The sequence below is a fragment of the Rhagoletis pomonella genome, unplaced genomic scaffold, assembly GCF_013731165.1.
Source record: "Rhagoletis pomonella isolate Grant_MI unplaced genomic scaffold, Rhpom_1.0 Rhpom_scaffold_00003, whole genome shotgun sequence".
NCBI lineage: Eukaryota > Metazoa > Arthropoda > Insecta > Diptera > Tephritidae > Rhagoletis > Rhagoletis pomonella.
The window spans coordinates 33,893,725-33,910,838 of NW_023458557.1; the positions used below are offsets into that span (position 1 = coordinate 33,893,725).

A 17,114-nucleotide genomic window follows, 5' to 3' on the forward strand; every position below is an offset into this window, starting at 1 on the left:
TATTGAAGCCAAAAATATTAAAAAACAAATAAAATGTTATAATTTGTTCATAAAATAACCATTTATAGAAAAAAGTGCATAATCAATGCTAAAGACATATATATTATTTAGAAAGTGCAAGTTCTTACCTTTAATTTGATATAAATTTTTTATTATGATCTACTTTTGAGGTTTAAGAATTCAGTGATAAAATAATTAAAAGCGTTTACAAGCAAGTGACAAGTGTGGGTGATATCATAGTTTCTTTTGCCCAGAACTTCTTTCTGCGTAGGCGGCCTTCGGCCGCGCTTAGGAATCATAACCCTTACAAAGTAGAATTATCCTTTCTGTATTGCCGAAGAAGCGGAGCTGAACACCTTTCTGTGTAAGCGGCCTTCGGCCGCACTTAGGGATTATAACCCTTACCAAATAGAATTCTCCTTTTGGTGTGCACCAACTGGGGCTACCGCCCCCGTGATGTAGCCTTGGGAAAGGATGAGGTAACTAGAATTCCCTTTCGGTGTGGTAAGCCTGGTGATGTAGCCTTGGGAAAGGATGAGGTAACTAGAATTCCCTTTCGGTGTGGTAAACCTGGGGCTGCTGCCCCAGTGATGTCTATTATGGTTACTGGGTGTTTTATAAAAATGTCTTGTATATAAAATGTGTATATAAAAATGACTTGTGTAAATGAATATTTAACATTTTTAAAGTGAAAAAACGCAAATGAAAATTGTGAATTTTAGCCATTTTTCTAAGGAGTCCCTAGGGAACCATATTCGAAAAAAAAAATTAATAAAAAAATGAGATATGATAAAAACTTATCAACTTGGTACCAACTTTGGATACAATAGACAACTGTATTCGTCTGATAGTCTCGTAGTTTATTTTTGTTAAGATTTCTACCGAGTGTGGGGCGCACACATGCGATTTTTTTAAGAAGTTTTACTTCTATCACGTGTACGGTGTTGCACTCGTGCCATTAAACTAATGCTGTTTTCTCAAGTAGTTTTGGTCAGTGGCAATTTATACATATGTATGTAATAGGGCGGGTCAATTTGTATGGATCGATTTTTTTCGACATTGTTAATAGCATATTCGGATTCTTCATAAAATTCTAAGAAAAAAATTCCTCCAGACCATAGCTCTAAAGTTAATTTCGAGCCTGCGCATTTTTAAAAGAAGATGTCTTATATATAAAAATGAATTGCTGTCCGTTAGCCTCGCTAAGACTCGAAAACAGCTTGACCGATTTTAATATTTTTATTTTTTCGGTTTGTTTTTTATAATATCCTGATGGTTAAAACCAGAAAAAATAGAGAGTTGCCACCTGTTTAAAAATTTCAATATAAGTAAATTAATTACATAAATTAGATATTGCAATATGGGTGTCAAAAGAAAGAGGTTATGAAGGCTTACAGGCGAAAATATTTTTGAGGGGGGTTGCCACCTGTTTCAAAATTGAATTAAATGAAATTGATAAGATAAATTAAATATTGCAATATGGGTATCAAATTAAAAAGGTTTAAGAAGGCTTACTACTGAAAATATTTTTGAGTCGAGTTGCCACCAATTTCGAAAATTTAATTCAATTAAGTTAATAAGATAAAGTATGTATGTATTATAATATAAGTGTCGAACGAAAAGTATTTGAAAAATTATTGATTAAGAAATATTTTCTATAGGCCTGCCACCTACCTGAGCGGTAAAAACTAAAAGCCATACTCGCAAATATTATTCAAAGCTTTTGAGGCTCGCATCAATGTGGAATACTGTAACTCCGTCAGGTTAGTGTTTATTGATGGCAAACAAAGTACTATCATGTTTGGCAATGATATCACCCCATCGAACAATGCACTTAGCCTCGATATAAAAAGAGAACAAAAGCCGAAGCAGTTCACACAAATGTTCCACAATTGAACTAACAAAAAAATATGGCCTATGAATCTTTTATAGAAGCTGTGAACACTGGAGTAAAATTTAAACAAAAAAACAAAACCGACTTCAATTCTCATATACAAATTTAAGTGTACCATTATTTTCTTCGCGGCCCAATTATCGGATCTACACTCAATTAGTAGGAGACTAGCTCTGAGGAACCACCTTTCCTTTCAAAAAGAATTATAGAAAACGGATAACGTAGTCCAAAGTAACGCGGTAACATACATAAAAACATATTCCGACGAATTGATAAAATATGCAGATTAATATTTAATAAAGTGTTACGGATATATTTTTTTTAATACAAACCTGTGCTTGGGAGTTTATTGATACGAAAAATTAATTTCTGATATCTATTTTTTATTGAAAGAACCGCGAGATTGCACTACAAAGCAAATTACATATTTTTTACTATTGTAACGGGAGAAGTTACTGTATGTATTTTTTTATATGTACAGTGTCGAACAAAAGTTTTGGCGCAGTAAATTTTCGCATTACATATATGCAAAATTTTTAATTTATTTCCGATAATTTTTTATAAAAACATAGTTCATACTTAATGTGGCCAAACGTACTTCTTTCGGAAGTACAGTACTTCTTTTTTCGCTCTTGTACTTTGTACTTCGAAGTACAGTCAAATGTACTTATTTGCGATATTTTGTACTTCAGGAGGAAGATTTTGTAACCAGTTAGCGACAATTTTCGGATCGCTATCGCACTTTTTGACGCATGATATAAATGTTTTTGCGTCTAAAAGTGCGATAGTGATTCGAAAATTGTCGCTAACTGGTTTCAGAATCTTCCCCCAGGACCTATAATTCTCCGATCTTCTGGAATGCGAACAGCGTGAGGACCGGCTACATCCCGAAGGCTTGGAGTTCAGCCCGAAGGACGGAAAAGGCGCACATGTTTCCCCTAAGTATTTTAGGTCAATCAGTCCCTCTTTGTTTTTTCTAAAAAACTCTAGAGAGACTAATAGACCTCTGCATAAGAAACGCGATTGCTTGTGACTGTCTTTCAAGAGCTCAGTATGCTTATTGAAAGAAGAGGTTGGTGAATATCGCCCTGCATACATTGGTAAAGTGTTCATAGGAACTTTTCACGCATAAAGATTATGCAGTAGGGGCCTTCTTCGATATCGAGGGGGCCTTCAACAATGTCACACCAGAGGCAACAGTCGATATAAATATTCATAATCAGGGGGTCGAAACCAACCTAATACGGCTTATCTACAGCTCACTACCGCGAATAGAACTGTCGCGGCGGAGTGGGGATGCGCCTGCACTCAATGCAGAGTCATTTGGAGCACTCCACAAGGTGGTGTTCTCTCTCCCCTGCTCTGGATTGCGGAACCATAGGGGACCTAGGTTGTCGGGGTTGCATTTTTGTCAATGGCGGTTCATTCCCTCTCCAAAAAGGTGGGTTAGAGGTCCCACGCCCACCGCCCCTTTAACGAACGGCCATAATGGAAAGCCAACCCGTTTAATTAACTACAATATGCATTTGCACATACATATTTTTTTATTATCACTGAATTCTGAAAACTCAAAAGCAAATCATAATATAATATGTATATCAAAATAAAGGTAAAGGCAGTTTAGAAAATATTAATATTTTAAAATATCAAAATTTTTTTGTTTTACCTTTTAGATCTACTTAACTTTTTAATTGCGGTAAATAATATTTATATACTAGCAATCTGCATTTTTAGTTTTTCTATAGCTGAACGGTTGGTTATCTTGATGTATGCCGGAAGTTTTTATCCAGACGTCTAATCGACATGTTTGAGATATCGTTGGAAAGGTCTTGCAGAGTGTGTCCAGAAAATGTATTCAAGCTTCATAAACGATTAACCGGATTCTTAAAAATTTGGCTAAAGTGTTGCGAAACAAAGAACGGTTTTTTGTTTTGCCGGTTTAAGGGGGCATGTGGGTACGACCAACATATTTAGTGTTATTCTATATACCTTTCAAACGATACCTTATATATTAAGTGCCGGCTACTAGTTGAAAAGATATAGGGGTAAATGTGTTTTGGTTCGTGTCTCCGCTACGAGATGCTTTGATATGTATGTGGCGTCTGTACGTACCTTCATTTAATTTTTTTCAAACTTTCAGGAATTAAAGTACAAAAAAAAAATTAGAAGGTTTTGCTCCAGGATGTTTTGATTCGTATGCCTTTGTGGGCGTGGCTCCTGACTTACATTCGAAAAATGGCAATTTTTTAAACTACCCGCACTACTCAGTCCATGTCTTTGATGCGGATATCAGTAGAAGGGTCTTCAAACAAGCTATCTAACGCTATCTTTTGTGTTTATAAAATATAAAAATGTCATAACGTTATCGCTTGAAAACTAAAAATCGGGCTGCTGAAATTATACATTTCGGGCATTTTCTCAAAAACTGGTCAGTCGATTTTATTCTAAGTTCAAATTCGAATTGGATAAATATTGCTCCAAAAAGGGTCAAATGGTTAAAAATTAACATATCCGTCTAATTTGGTTACTTTAAGATATAAAAATAACATACCCAGATCCCCGAAAAAAATTGCCCATTCCCCGATTGCCACTTAAACCGAAATTCCCTGCAAAGCGGGGAATTTCCCGCGAGTTGACAAGTTGAAGGATGCAGCTGTGCTAATCACTTAGTACATGTCTTGGAAACCACAGTTTGTGTGTATTTTAGAGTTTTTTTCAGTCACATGCCGAAATTGCAACATTTTTTCCCTTTTTAATTGCAGGTATGTACACAGTATTTAACTATGCTACATGGGTTTATCACCCGCACATAACCTACCTGGTATTTACCTATAGTTGTACATAAATATGTATGTATGAATGCATTTAGTTCACCCAATGTGCCGTTACTACTTACATACATATGTATAAATTGCCACTGACCAAAACTACTTGAGAAAACAGCATTAGTTTAATGGCACGAGTGCAACACCGTACACGTGATAGAAGTAAACCTTCTTAAAAAAGCGCATGTGTGCGCCCCACACTCGGTAGAAATCTTAACAAAAATAAACTACGAGACTATCAGACGAATACAGTTGTCTATTGTATCCAAAGTTGGTACCAAGTTGATAAGTTTTCATCATATCTAATTTTTTTATTTATTTTTTTTCGAATACAAAGGATATGATCATTTCTTTTTGGTTGTTTGTGTTTCCGACAGGGTAGGAGTATGATGTATTGTGGAACGATTTTCGGTCATCCCTTGTCAAATTTGGTTTGGAGACAAACCGGTTTCGGCGTTGTGCCATCTTCTGTGTCATTTTTCGTTCTGAATAGTTCATGTTTCCTTCCTCTTTTTATGTATTCGTGTTACTATCTGTTTTAACTGTCATTAGGTCATGCATACCCATCTAAGTGCGACCGCTTTTGTTTCATTATCTCCCAGGTAGGTACTTTTCGGTTGCTTGTATTCGCCGGCGGGTAGAAATCCGTTATTTTTATTTTCTTGGTTTTCGTGATTGCGTCGGTTTATGTTCCGTTATTTAGCAGGCATTAAGTTGCTTGCTTGTGCCGGCAGATAGAAATCCGTTATTTTCATTTCCTTGGTCTCTGCGGCGTAGGTATGTATCTTCGCGTTGGCGTTTTTTTCCGGGGTCTTCTCATATTTTTCGTACAACATCTTGAGTGGTTCGAATATTACATCGATTATTATATAGAAAAGATGACGCCCTTACATATCACTAATAATACTAAATTGGTATCATTTGATATAAAGGATCTTTACCTGTCAATACGAACAACAGAGACAATGGATATTTTATTTAGAATATTACTCGGCAAAACGGAAAAGAAAACCGCAAAAGAAATGATCAATACTTTGAAGACTACGATAAACCAAAATTATTTCCGATTTAACAACAAAATATACAGGCAAATAAATGGACTAGGAATGGGTAACACAACATCGGCTATACTCATGGAGGTGTTCATGCAAAGCCTAGAGGAGAAATATATATATATATATATATATATATATACAACCAATTTAGGGGTCAGCTTCTACGCTAGATATGTGGACGACATAATATGCATAATAACTGGGGACAAAGAGGAGCAGATATTAGACTACCTTAATGAACAACACAAAAATATAGCATTCACGATGGATAAGGAAGAGAAAGGAAAACTCAACTATTTGGATCTAACTATTAAAATAAACAAGACCACTAACAGACTGGAATACGAGATATACAGAAAGCCCACAGCGACCGACACAGTAATACGTGAAACCTATAACCACCCACAACAACACAAAAATGCAGCATTTAGACAATTATTAACTAGACTTCAGCGAACCCCGTTAACTAAGGAAGCACACAGGAGAGAGCTAGATACAATATATGCTATCGCCAGAAACAATGGATACAAAAAAGATCTGGTGGACAAAATTAGAAAGGACTCGAAACGAAAAAGTAGGGACAAGAAAGAAAACAACGATGCAGCTTGGGCAGTGTTAACTTACACGGGTTAAATGACGTACAAACTGGCCAAGGTTTTCCAAAAATTCAACATTCGCACATCGTTCAGAACCAGGAACAACGTCGGAAGGATACTGAACAACAGCACAAACGAAGAGGACACTCTAGATAAGCAGGGTGGATACAAATTAACGCGTGAATGCAAGTGTAGCTACATAGGGCAAACTGGCCGTAAGATTAAAACAAGATTCCGAGAACATATAAGAGACTACAATAAGAGGACACAAAAACCAAGCGTCACACCAGAATCAAACTTCGCAAATCATATGTTTGAAAATAAATGTACACCAATGAAAATTAATAAGGCAGCCTGCTAAATAACGGAACATAAACCGACGCAATCACGAAAACCAAGAAAATAAAAATAACGGATTTCTACCCGCCGGCGAATACAAGCAACCAAAAAGCACCTACCTGTGACATACTGAAACAAAAGCGGTCGCACTTAGATGGGTATGCATGACCTAATGACAGTTAACCCAGATAGTAACACGAATACATAAAAAGCGGAAGGAAACACGAACTATTCAGAACGAAAAATGACACTGAAGATGGCACAACGTCGAAACCGGTTTGTCTCCAAACCAAATTTGACAAAGGATATGATCATTCTTTTTGACTTTATTCCGTATTCGAAAAATTATATGTTTCAATGGACACATCGATTTGAATACATAATTTAGATTTAGATAATATTTTTAGCAATTTATTTGAGAAAAATAAAACATTTAGATTATTGTGTGTATTTTCGTCGATTTTAAATTTGCTACCCCAAAATAATTGATATCAAATAAAATACCTCTTTGAGGTAAAATTTTCGAGTGACGAAGGCTGAACTAGAAACACAAAATTTATGATATCAATTTCGTGACGAAAATTATATGAATTTTTTAACTGCCTTTGAAACGTACGGAAAATCTTTTTTTACTTATTCGGAACGTTGCGAAATTCCGTCTACTGCTAGAAACACAAAATAAAAAACAGAGCTTTTGCAACGATTCGTATGAATAAAAAAGATTTTCCCTACGTTTCAAAGGCAGTTAAAAAATGCGTATAATTTTCGTCACGAAAATGATATCATAAATTTTGTGTTTCTAGTTCAGCCTTCGTCACTCGAAAATTTTACCTCAAAGACGTGTTTTATTTGTTGTTTATATCCGCATTTTGGCACATTGGCTTGTTGAATGTGCCATCTAATAAATAGTGTCGTTGTTGTTGTTGTTGTAGCGGCACAACTAAGCCCCGCCTTTTTCGGGTCAACATTCAATCCTTTTCGTCAAGCTCAACTAACGGGAGGCCCAGGAAACGAGCTGTTTCAATGGGGTCGGACCAGAGGGAGAGGGGTCTGAGTCGGATTGAGCTGGCATGTGAAGAGGTGGTTGGTGTCGTGAGGGGATTCTCCACATGCCGGGCACTCATTGGGGATATTGGGGTCGAGTCTGGACAGGTAGCTGTTGAGGCGGCTACAGTATCCAGTCCGTAATTGAGCCAGGGTAACGTGGGTCTCTCTTGGCATTTGAAGCTCCGTCTCTTCTACAGGTGGTGATTGGGCTCATATTACGGCATTCATAGGTCGAGACTCAAGGTAGGTGGTGACTTACTCTCTATGGATGTCGTTAATGGCTCGTCTGTATGTCGTCGGGTCCGGTGGTTGGCCTACGTATTGCTGGACTGCATCCTTGTATACGAATAGGTGCCCCCTGACGTGCCTGGGCGGAGGCTCCTCCTGAAGCAGAGGTCTGTTTGGGTGTTCGCTTCTGTGACACCCCACTAGAAATTGCTTACAACGCATTTTGTTGTGTTCCCTTACGGGGAGCACTTGTGCCTCGCTGTGTAGGTGGTGCTCGGGCGTGATCAGAAGGCACCCGCCAGTCGCTTTCCGGAGTGCGGCGTTCTGACAAGTCTGTAGCTTCGTCCACTGCGTCCAACTAGTCCCCGGCGTCCAAACTGGCGCAGCATAGTTTCCCTGAAGGAAATGTCGACAGTAAAACTGTACTGATTTAGCGCATAGCGTTTAGCACATGAAAATAATATTCGATTTCAATCGAAAAGAGATTAAACAATATAGAACGTTTTTTGGATCAAGTAAGTTTGATTAAAAATGGATTGTGTGAAGCGACTTCGGAGAATTGTGTGATATAGTTCATTACATTTTTAGTAAGCCTCACAGTTTCGCAGCAGCTGAGCGCAAATTTTTTGATTTAGCATTAATAAAAACGAAATTAGGAGACAAATTATTATTTAAAACTTTAAATAATATAATGTTAATAATATACAATTGTAATGCACTTTGGATGCAATATAAAAATAATCGTTACAAAAACTGAATTCGCATATTCTCTTGATAATGAGGAATAAACTCCACTCAATTTCCCGATGTAATAAAAATTGGTCAATTTTTTACCATTTTTGATCCGAAAAATAAATTGGAAATGGCAACCGTGCTCGTAGCAGTAATGAGGCGAGGCACGAAAAGTTTGGCTTTCTCGGCAAACGAGCGAGCATCGCTTGTTTGCTCGCGCTCCTATTAAACGAGCGAGGCTGCTGTGTGTCCAGATTGTTTAAAAAAAAGCGCAATTTCTTATCGTCATTTTTTGTTTTAAATAAAATTCATGAAATCGATTTAACAAATCTTTTATTTTAAAAATGAGATCTTGTTATAATATGGTTTTTAAATCCAAAAACGAATATAATACCTTCAGAGGGTAATAATAAATAACACAAATCACTTAAATATATAATAGTGATGTACAAACAATTTTCTTTAAAAATACGCATACTTTTTAAAAATATTTGTTTCAACACATTTTGCAATAGGACTGCGCAATTATTAAGGTTATTTAAACTCATATTAATTGATTAATCGCACAATCCGCTTTTAAGAGCTCGGCGCTAAAAATTAAATAAAAACCTATAATAAGGCGAGATCAGCTATTTCCACAATTTCTTCAAAACCACCTATAGTTGTTGTTGTCATATATTGAGCTATTCATCCTTGATAACTGATATTGTTTTTGCAGCGGAAATTATTATCCTTCATATAACACTTTATTCGAACTAAACAATTAAGGCAACATCGTATTTCGAAACTTAGTTTTAGTTGAATTCATTGCGGGAAAAACGCGCTCAACAAAGCATGTGAGTGCGGCAAGGATAATAATACGAATTTACTTATATTTCCAAACATTTTATTGCCTGTTGCGGTTTTCACTCCGTAAGCAATTATCCTAAATTCTTCAGAGTCGGATGGAATGGTTCTGAGAAAAGTTATTCCATGGGAAAGCTAAAAGATTTAAATATTCAGTTTCCGCTGCTTTTCTTGTCTTCAAAGTCAAATAGTGATCTGGCAGGTCCCTCTTGTGATTCACACACTTTTCTGGTGACAAAATCAAAGCTTTTTTAAAAGTATTTAATTGACTAGGTAATCGTTTCAAAAGTTCTTCGATTAGGGTGATTAAACATTTTTGACAGTCTTTTAATATGCTTCTTAAGTCAAGTTTATCACGCAGTTCATTAGTCTCTTCTGTAAAATTATCGTGAAAAACTAAGTTTTGTATATTTTTATAATTGGAAAAAATGTATTTGAACGGAAAAAATCGCCAATGGCGATTTCATATTTTTACCCGCAAATATCCAAAAAAAATCAATTGGAGCGAAATCGCCAAATCTGGACACTCTGCTGTGTGTTTCCTCGCGCGCAGTGCCGAAGCGAATAGCCGTCTGCATTAGGGATGTTGCGAATGTAAAAGTTTAGATATCCGCGGATGCGAATGCGAATGCGGATGTCAAGTATTTTTAAGGAACAACCAGGTAAGTAAACTAAGTTATTTAGGTAAATAAAAAAATTTAAAAGTTAGTAATTTTTAAATGTTTATTTTACTTAGTACTTGAATTTAAAATTTTATTTAATAAAAAGTAATGAGAATTGCATCGGGGCTGCAAAAGTCGGATGTATCCTCCTGACTTTCATGTTCACTTGAAGAATCTAGCATAATGGTGAGATCGTTGTTTAAACAGCGCTTACAAACCAAACCAGATGTGTCAGGTTTTTCTGAAGCTTTTTTTTAAAAGAGTTCTTCATTCTCATTCCTTTAGCAGTTTCAGAATTTGGGGAACTTGTAACGTCATCAGCGTTTTTCGATTTTAGTTTTTGTAATTCATTTTAATGGGTCTTCTGCGACTGGTTTGAAGAATTTGTGATTATAGCGAGCGAGATGGTGGTGGATATGGAAAATAAATTATTATTTTCCCGGAATGAAAATTTTGAACCAAATTCTGTATTTAAGATCCGGACTGCCAGCCGAATCGGATCGGATTTTTTTTATAATCATTTGAATTATTGGAATCACGAATGATGAGGGTTTCAGATGGTTACGTAATTCTTACCTAATTAAAGGTCGGATCTATAGCCTTTTAAATATTTCAGCATCGATTCTCTTTATAGTTAAATGTTGAAGATTTCTGCTGGAAATCCCTATTGTAGGAGCTTAATCTTTAATTTTAAATAGCAAAGAAGGGAGACGTAGGGGGAGAGTTTTACCACAGAGGTTTGTTTACAAAGTGCATAATAAATCGCGGATTTGCGGAATTATTTAATTTTAAATGGTAAATTGGTTGTTTAAAAGTAAAGAATGTGTACTTCTTAAATGCAATGCAAATCGCTGAAAGTGTTAAAACACTGCAATCATTATAATGATTTGCATTTTTTCAGTAATTGAACAAATACCAGCGGGCAGCCAGCGGGTCAGTTGCTGGTAACAATTTGCAGAACGATTCCACGGTGCTTCGTGCATCGTCGTCAATTAGTGAAATCAGTAACCAAGCTTTTAAAATAAAGGAAAACCTCCTACTCCGCTTTACATATAATTACTTTCATTATTTAGCTACTTTTCCGGCAGCCGCAACAAACGCTGGCCCAAGCCTGCAAATTGTTGCCAGCAACTGACCCGCTGGCTGCCCACTGGCATTTGTTCAACTACTCAAAAATGCACTTTGTAAACAAACCTTTTGGGTGTTGGCCACATCAAGCGGCTCATCTGGATGAAATGAAAAGGCTGTTAGATGTAATGCAGCAACGTGCTCCCGATGTTGAACACCAGTTCAAAGAAAAGTCAAATGAGTTGGAAATGGCGCAGCTTATCATACGCCAGTTGTCGGATAAGGCCAATGTAAACCAAGGCTGCAATCGGATAGAGACCTCGACGCAGACGCAATTTATGTACGAGCAACAGATTAGAGACTTACAAGTAAGTTAGAAGTAGAAGTGCATTTGAAGATGTTTACATTATTATGTTTACGCATTTCTTACAGGCTATGGTGCAACAATTGACGTATGCCAAAGAAAGGAATTTATGATGGCCACAAATATATTGGAAAAAACATAGCAAGTGCATATGCCAAGTTGGAAAAATTGACAATGCGTGAGTATAAAATGAATAGGTGTTCTTAATTATAAATATTACTTCACCTTTTCTTTTGCAGTGGCCAAAAAGAAGAGTCTTTTTGATGATCGATGGTGCATGCGTTACAATCTAAATTAGCCAGCATGGGCACCGACTTCAAACAGATACTAGAAGTGCGTATAGAAAATCTCAAACAACAAAAAGCGCGTCGGGATCAATTCGGGCAGTCACCAATTGCTGCTAGCACTGTTCGCTCGAGTACAGCGAAACAGGGCTCCTTGCTGTTAAGCGAAGAGAATAGGGCCGTAAGCATTGGCATGGCCGCAAGTGATACAACACCATTGCTGGGTGCAGTCGGAGGTAGTGGAATACAGACGCAGCAGCAGATTGCATTATATGATGACTCCGATAGTTACGTGCAACAGCGGGCTGAGACTATGCAGAACATTGAACCGACTATTGTCGAGCTAGGCGGTATATTTCAACAATCAGCACATATGGTTAAGGAGCAAGAGGAGACTGTGGAGCGTATCGATACAAACATACAAGATGCCGAATTGAACATAGAAGCGGCGCATGGTGAAATATTTAAGTACTTCCAAACTGATGATAAAAATCTTCGCAGTACTAATATTCTTTTTCATATTCTTCGTAGTTTTCCTTACATAATAACGAATATGTTTGTGACACGGCAAGATTTTAACAAGTTCAGAGGCGCGGTCTTAAAGTTGTGGGTTTTTAAATACATAAATATATAATATCCTATTCATATACATACATATAAATCACACTAATGTAATAATGAAATTAAGTCTTATATGCCACGTGAAACACGATAGCTTTTAGAAGCAGTCACGTAGGCTTAGACACTAATTCTGCCAATAATAAAATTACTTCACTTAGTTTCACTTTTTTTCCACATTTTCTACAAAAAGTAGAGATGATCCTGTGTAATAAAACGAGATCTGATTTATGTAACCATAAATATATAAAGAAAAGTTTAAAACTAAATAAAATAGAAATTGTTATTGGCAATAAGTACATGTGCTTGTTTATTAATAATTCAAATATTATGTTCAAACAAATTTAAGTAAAAGGTATGCAATTTCAAGAAAAAAGCAGTTGCCTAGTTTTTATGCATACGGCTTAACATATCCGGTAGGAACCAGAAGGTCAGTATGTATAAATAAAAAGCTTTATCAGGGGAACGTGTTATATTTTCAAATAACAAATAAATAAAAAATACATCGTAATGAAATGTTGCCGTTTATTGCATGTGATCTGATGCCGGATTCAATTTATAGGTTCTCGTAGGTAGCTCGTTCTCGAAGTCATCAGTGGTGAAGTGTTTTACACAGATGACGCTGGTTCGGGCGCTGAAATCCGTTGGTCTCCGGCAGAACTGGATCCACTTTTCCACCAACTCAATGTCGGCCGGAAAAGTAAAAAAAACTGCACCCAGATCCTTTGGCACTAACACTAGCACAATTAACCACTGCACACCTCATTTTTTTCTTTAATTTATAACTTTTTTATAAGTTTTCACAAAAAATAAGACAACGCTCAAAATCTTTCGAATTTGTAAATTTGTAAAGTTGAAATAACCTAAAATGTCACGAACCAGGAAATGTAAACAAAAGTATTGTGTGACGTCAGCGAATGGGTGGATGCTGTCAAATCGACGAAGACAGGGTTAGCGGTCCGCGAATGGTGCGACCTTTATTTTCTGGATCGTGCTGTAACACTCCTTTATTTGGACAGCTAAAACTGATAAATTTCTTAAGCTATTTTATAAACAATAATACAAAGTCTACTGAGAAAATCGCCAAAATGTATGCTGTATGAGCTTTATCTCTTATACCACTGATTGTTCAGATACCAGTTTTTGCGATATATCTCCTTTATGTAAGAAGCTAAACCCATTAAATTGTGCTACCGGTTTACATACCGATCACACAGCAGTGAAAATCATTCTGATTGTTTAGATATGATTTCTTATATGTTTAGAGGAGCTACCTTGCCTGCTGTGAATATATATGAGATCTATGCCTGCTGTGAATATATAAATTGTTTCAAATGCAGTAATCTGTTAAAGTAAAATTTTCAGATGCTCATGAAAGGTATGAAGCCTTCGGCATAGTCGAAGACAGCGCTGCTCTTACTTGTTTTTTTTTTAATTTTTCACTCAAATCAAAAAACTTCATAATTTCTCACTCAAAAGAGTTATCATGAAAGTCAAATGAAGGAAAACCTTATGATAATAAATTGCCAAATAAGCGTACTGAAATAGAATGTGATTGCTAGCTGGCACACTTCGTAATATTTCATTATGCTTATAAGCATTTAACAATTGTCGCCACTTCCGTATCTTCCGAAAATTCCGAAAAAACTGGGATTTGACTGTTGAAATCAATTAATACATTTATTAGCGAGTTATTACTTAAACACTTATCGAAGTTACGATTGTTTCATTTTCTTGTTGTATATTCTTAATTGATGTATATTTTTAATTGAAAGGAACTGTTGATATTTTCATTCAATGCATCGAAAATATAGAGGTTTTTATACGATACCTACAAAAACTGCACCTCCAGTTGCGCCGCAAGAACAGCATCCCCATGCACAATATGGTAAACAATCCAATATCGAAGCTATGATAGCGTCGATGCAACAAAGCATGATGAATTTCATGGCTTTCATGCAAAACACAATGCAAGAACTCATGCGAAATCAAAATACGCTGCTCAACCTGCTTGCTACTCAGCAAACAAGATAATGACCTTACTTAAAATAGCCCTCTGGAATGCAAATGGCATTCCTCGCCACAAACTAGAGCTGTCAAAATTTCTTAAGGACAAGGAAATTGACATAATGCTCCTTGCTGCAACACACCTAACTAAAAGATATAATTTTGACATTTCGGGATATACCTTTTATTGCACGAATCATCCAGATGGAAAGGCGCATGGCGGAACTGGTATTTTAGTCAGAAACCGTATTAAACACCATCATTTGACTGGAATTGCCGAGAATTATCTGCAAGCAACAACAATATGCGTACAAACAAAGCAAGGTGATATTACGCTGTCCGCGGTTTATTGTCCCCCACGTTTCACGATAACAGAAAAACAGTTTATGGATTTCTTCAGTTCGCTGGGAGAGCGCTTCCTTGCTGCAGGTGATTATAATGCGAAGCACCCTCACTGGGGCTCACGCTTGTCCAACCCTAAAGGCAAGCAATTATATAACGCGCTTATATGTAGAAGAAACAAACTCGATTACGCTTCTCCTGGAAAGCCTACATATTGGCCGGCAGACCCGCAAAAGTTGCCAGATTTGATTGACTTTGCGGTGACAAGGAAAATTCCTCGCGGCCTTATTAGTACAGAATCAGTTGCAGATCTCTCATCAGACCACTCACCTGTACTTTTCACCTTGTGGCATCAGCCGCAAGAAAAAGAGTCACCCTATATGCTCACGACAAGGGCTACAAATTGGTTAAAGTATAAAAAATATATCAGTGCGCATATAGACCTCGATCCAAATTTAGATACGCCGACCGATATTGAAAACTCCATAGCCGCTCTTGAATCTACACTTAGAGCAGCCGCTAGCATTTCCACACCCCAGAAAGGTTATGTGCAAAATAAAAAATATAATTTAACCAATAGGAAAATTGAAATGCTTGTCTTGGAAAAACGACGCCTACGACGGATATGGCAGACTCATAGATCACCAGCATCAAAACAACTGCTCAAGGCGGCCACACATGCACTGACGAGAGCCCTCAAGAACGAGGAACAGTACGCACAGTACCGGTACATCCAAAAGCTCTCACCGACTAGCACAAAGCACTCGTTATGGAAAGCACACCACAAGCGAAATGCGCCAATAGAGACTGAAATGCCAGTACGGGACCACAATGGCAAATAAGCTCGGAGTGACGCAGAAAAAGCAAACACCTTTGCCTCTCATCTAAAAAATGTTTTTAGGCCAAACCCCGCAACTAATAATTTTCAACTTCCACCCGTACCCAATGTGTCAAAATTTGAGCCGCTGAAATTTGTACCTGAAGAAATTTCAAAAGTAATCAACTGCAACCAAATAAGGCCCCAGGGCACGACTTAATAACCCCAAAAATGATTATTGAGCTACCAAATTGTGCTGTACTTTGCATCTGTATGCTATTTAACGCAATTACTAAACATTGTCATTTCCCTCACCAATGGAAAAAGTCGACTATATTGTGATGATACCAAAGCCCGGAAAGGACAAAACGCAGCCATCTTCATATAGGCCCATCAGCCTGCTACCGTGTATGTCGAAATTATTCGAAAAACTTCTTATGCTGCGCATCTCCCCACATCTGCAAGCCCGCAATATAATACCACTTCACCAATTTGGCTTCAGGGAAAAGCATGGAACAATCGAGCAGGTAAATCGCATAACAACCGAAATCCGAACAGCGTTTGAAAAGAGGGAATATTGCGCTGCAATATTTCTTGACGTCGCCCAGGCATTTGACCGCGTCTGGCTAGATGGTCTTATGTATAAAATACAAATGCTACTCCCACAAAGCACACACAAACTGCTTAAGTCATACCTTTATAATCGAAAGTTTGCAGTTCGATGTAACACCACCATTTCTGAAGCCCATGCAATCGAAGCTGGAGTGCCACAAGGCAGTGTCCTTGGCCCGATGTTGTATGTCTTATACACCGCGGATATTCCTACAAACGACCGCCTGATAATGTCCACTTTTGCCGATGACACTGCCATAATCAGTCGCTCCAAGTGTCCTCTACAAGCAACTGTGCTCCTAGGCAATCATATGGAAGCTGTTGCCAATTGGCTCGCAAACTGGCGAATAAAGGTTAACGAGCAAAAATGTAAGCAAGTTACATTTTACATTTACACTGAATAAGAGTAACTGTCCGCCCTTGACTTTGAACAACGTACAAATACCACAAAGCAATCATGTCACTTACCTAGGGGTCCACCTGGACAGGCGACTTACTTGGCGAAACCACATTGTGGCTAAAAGGACTCATCTCAAACTGAAGGCTAATTCTCTCCACTGGCTTATTAACTCTCGCTCAACCCTGAGTCTGGAGTATAAAGTGCTTATTTACAATACAGTTTTAAAACCGATATGGACCTATGGATGTGAGTTATGGGGAAACGCGAGCAGCAGCAACATCGAAATCCTTCGTCGTGCGCAATCTAAAATCCTTCGAACAATCACCGGAGCACCTTGGTATATGCGAAATGAGAACATTCACCGCGACTTGAGAATAC

General features: G+C 37.4%; 1 protein-coding gene and 1 pseudogene across 1 annotated transcript in view; one reads left to right on the forward strand and one right to left on the reverse strand.

Moving 5' to 3' along the window:
• The window catches only part of LOC118735158 (phosphoribosylformylglycinamidine synthase), a gene marked incomplete at its 5' end in the record, with an annotated part of 350,157 nt that overhangs the window by 267,137 nt on the left and 65,906 nt on the right, over positions 1–17,114 (reverse strand).
• Positions 11,002–12,677, forward strand: LOC118735161 (annotated as a pseudogene).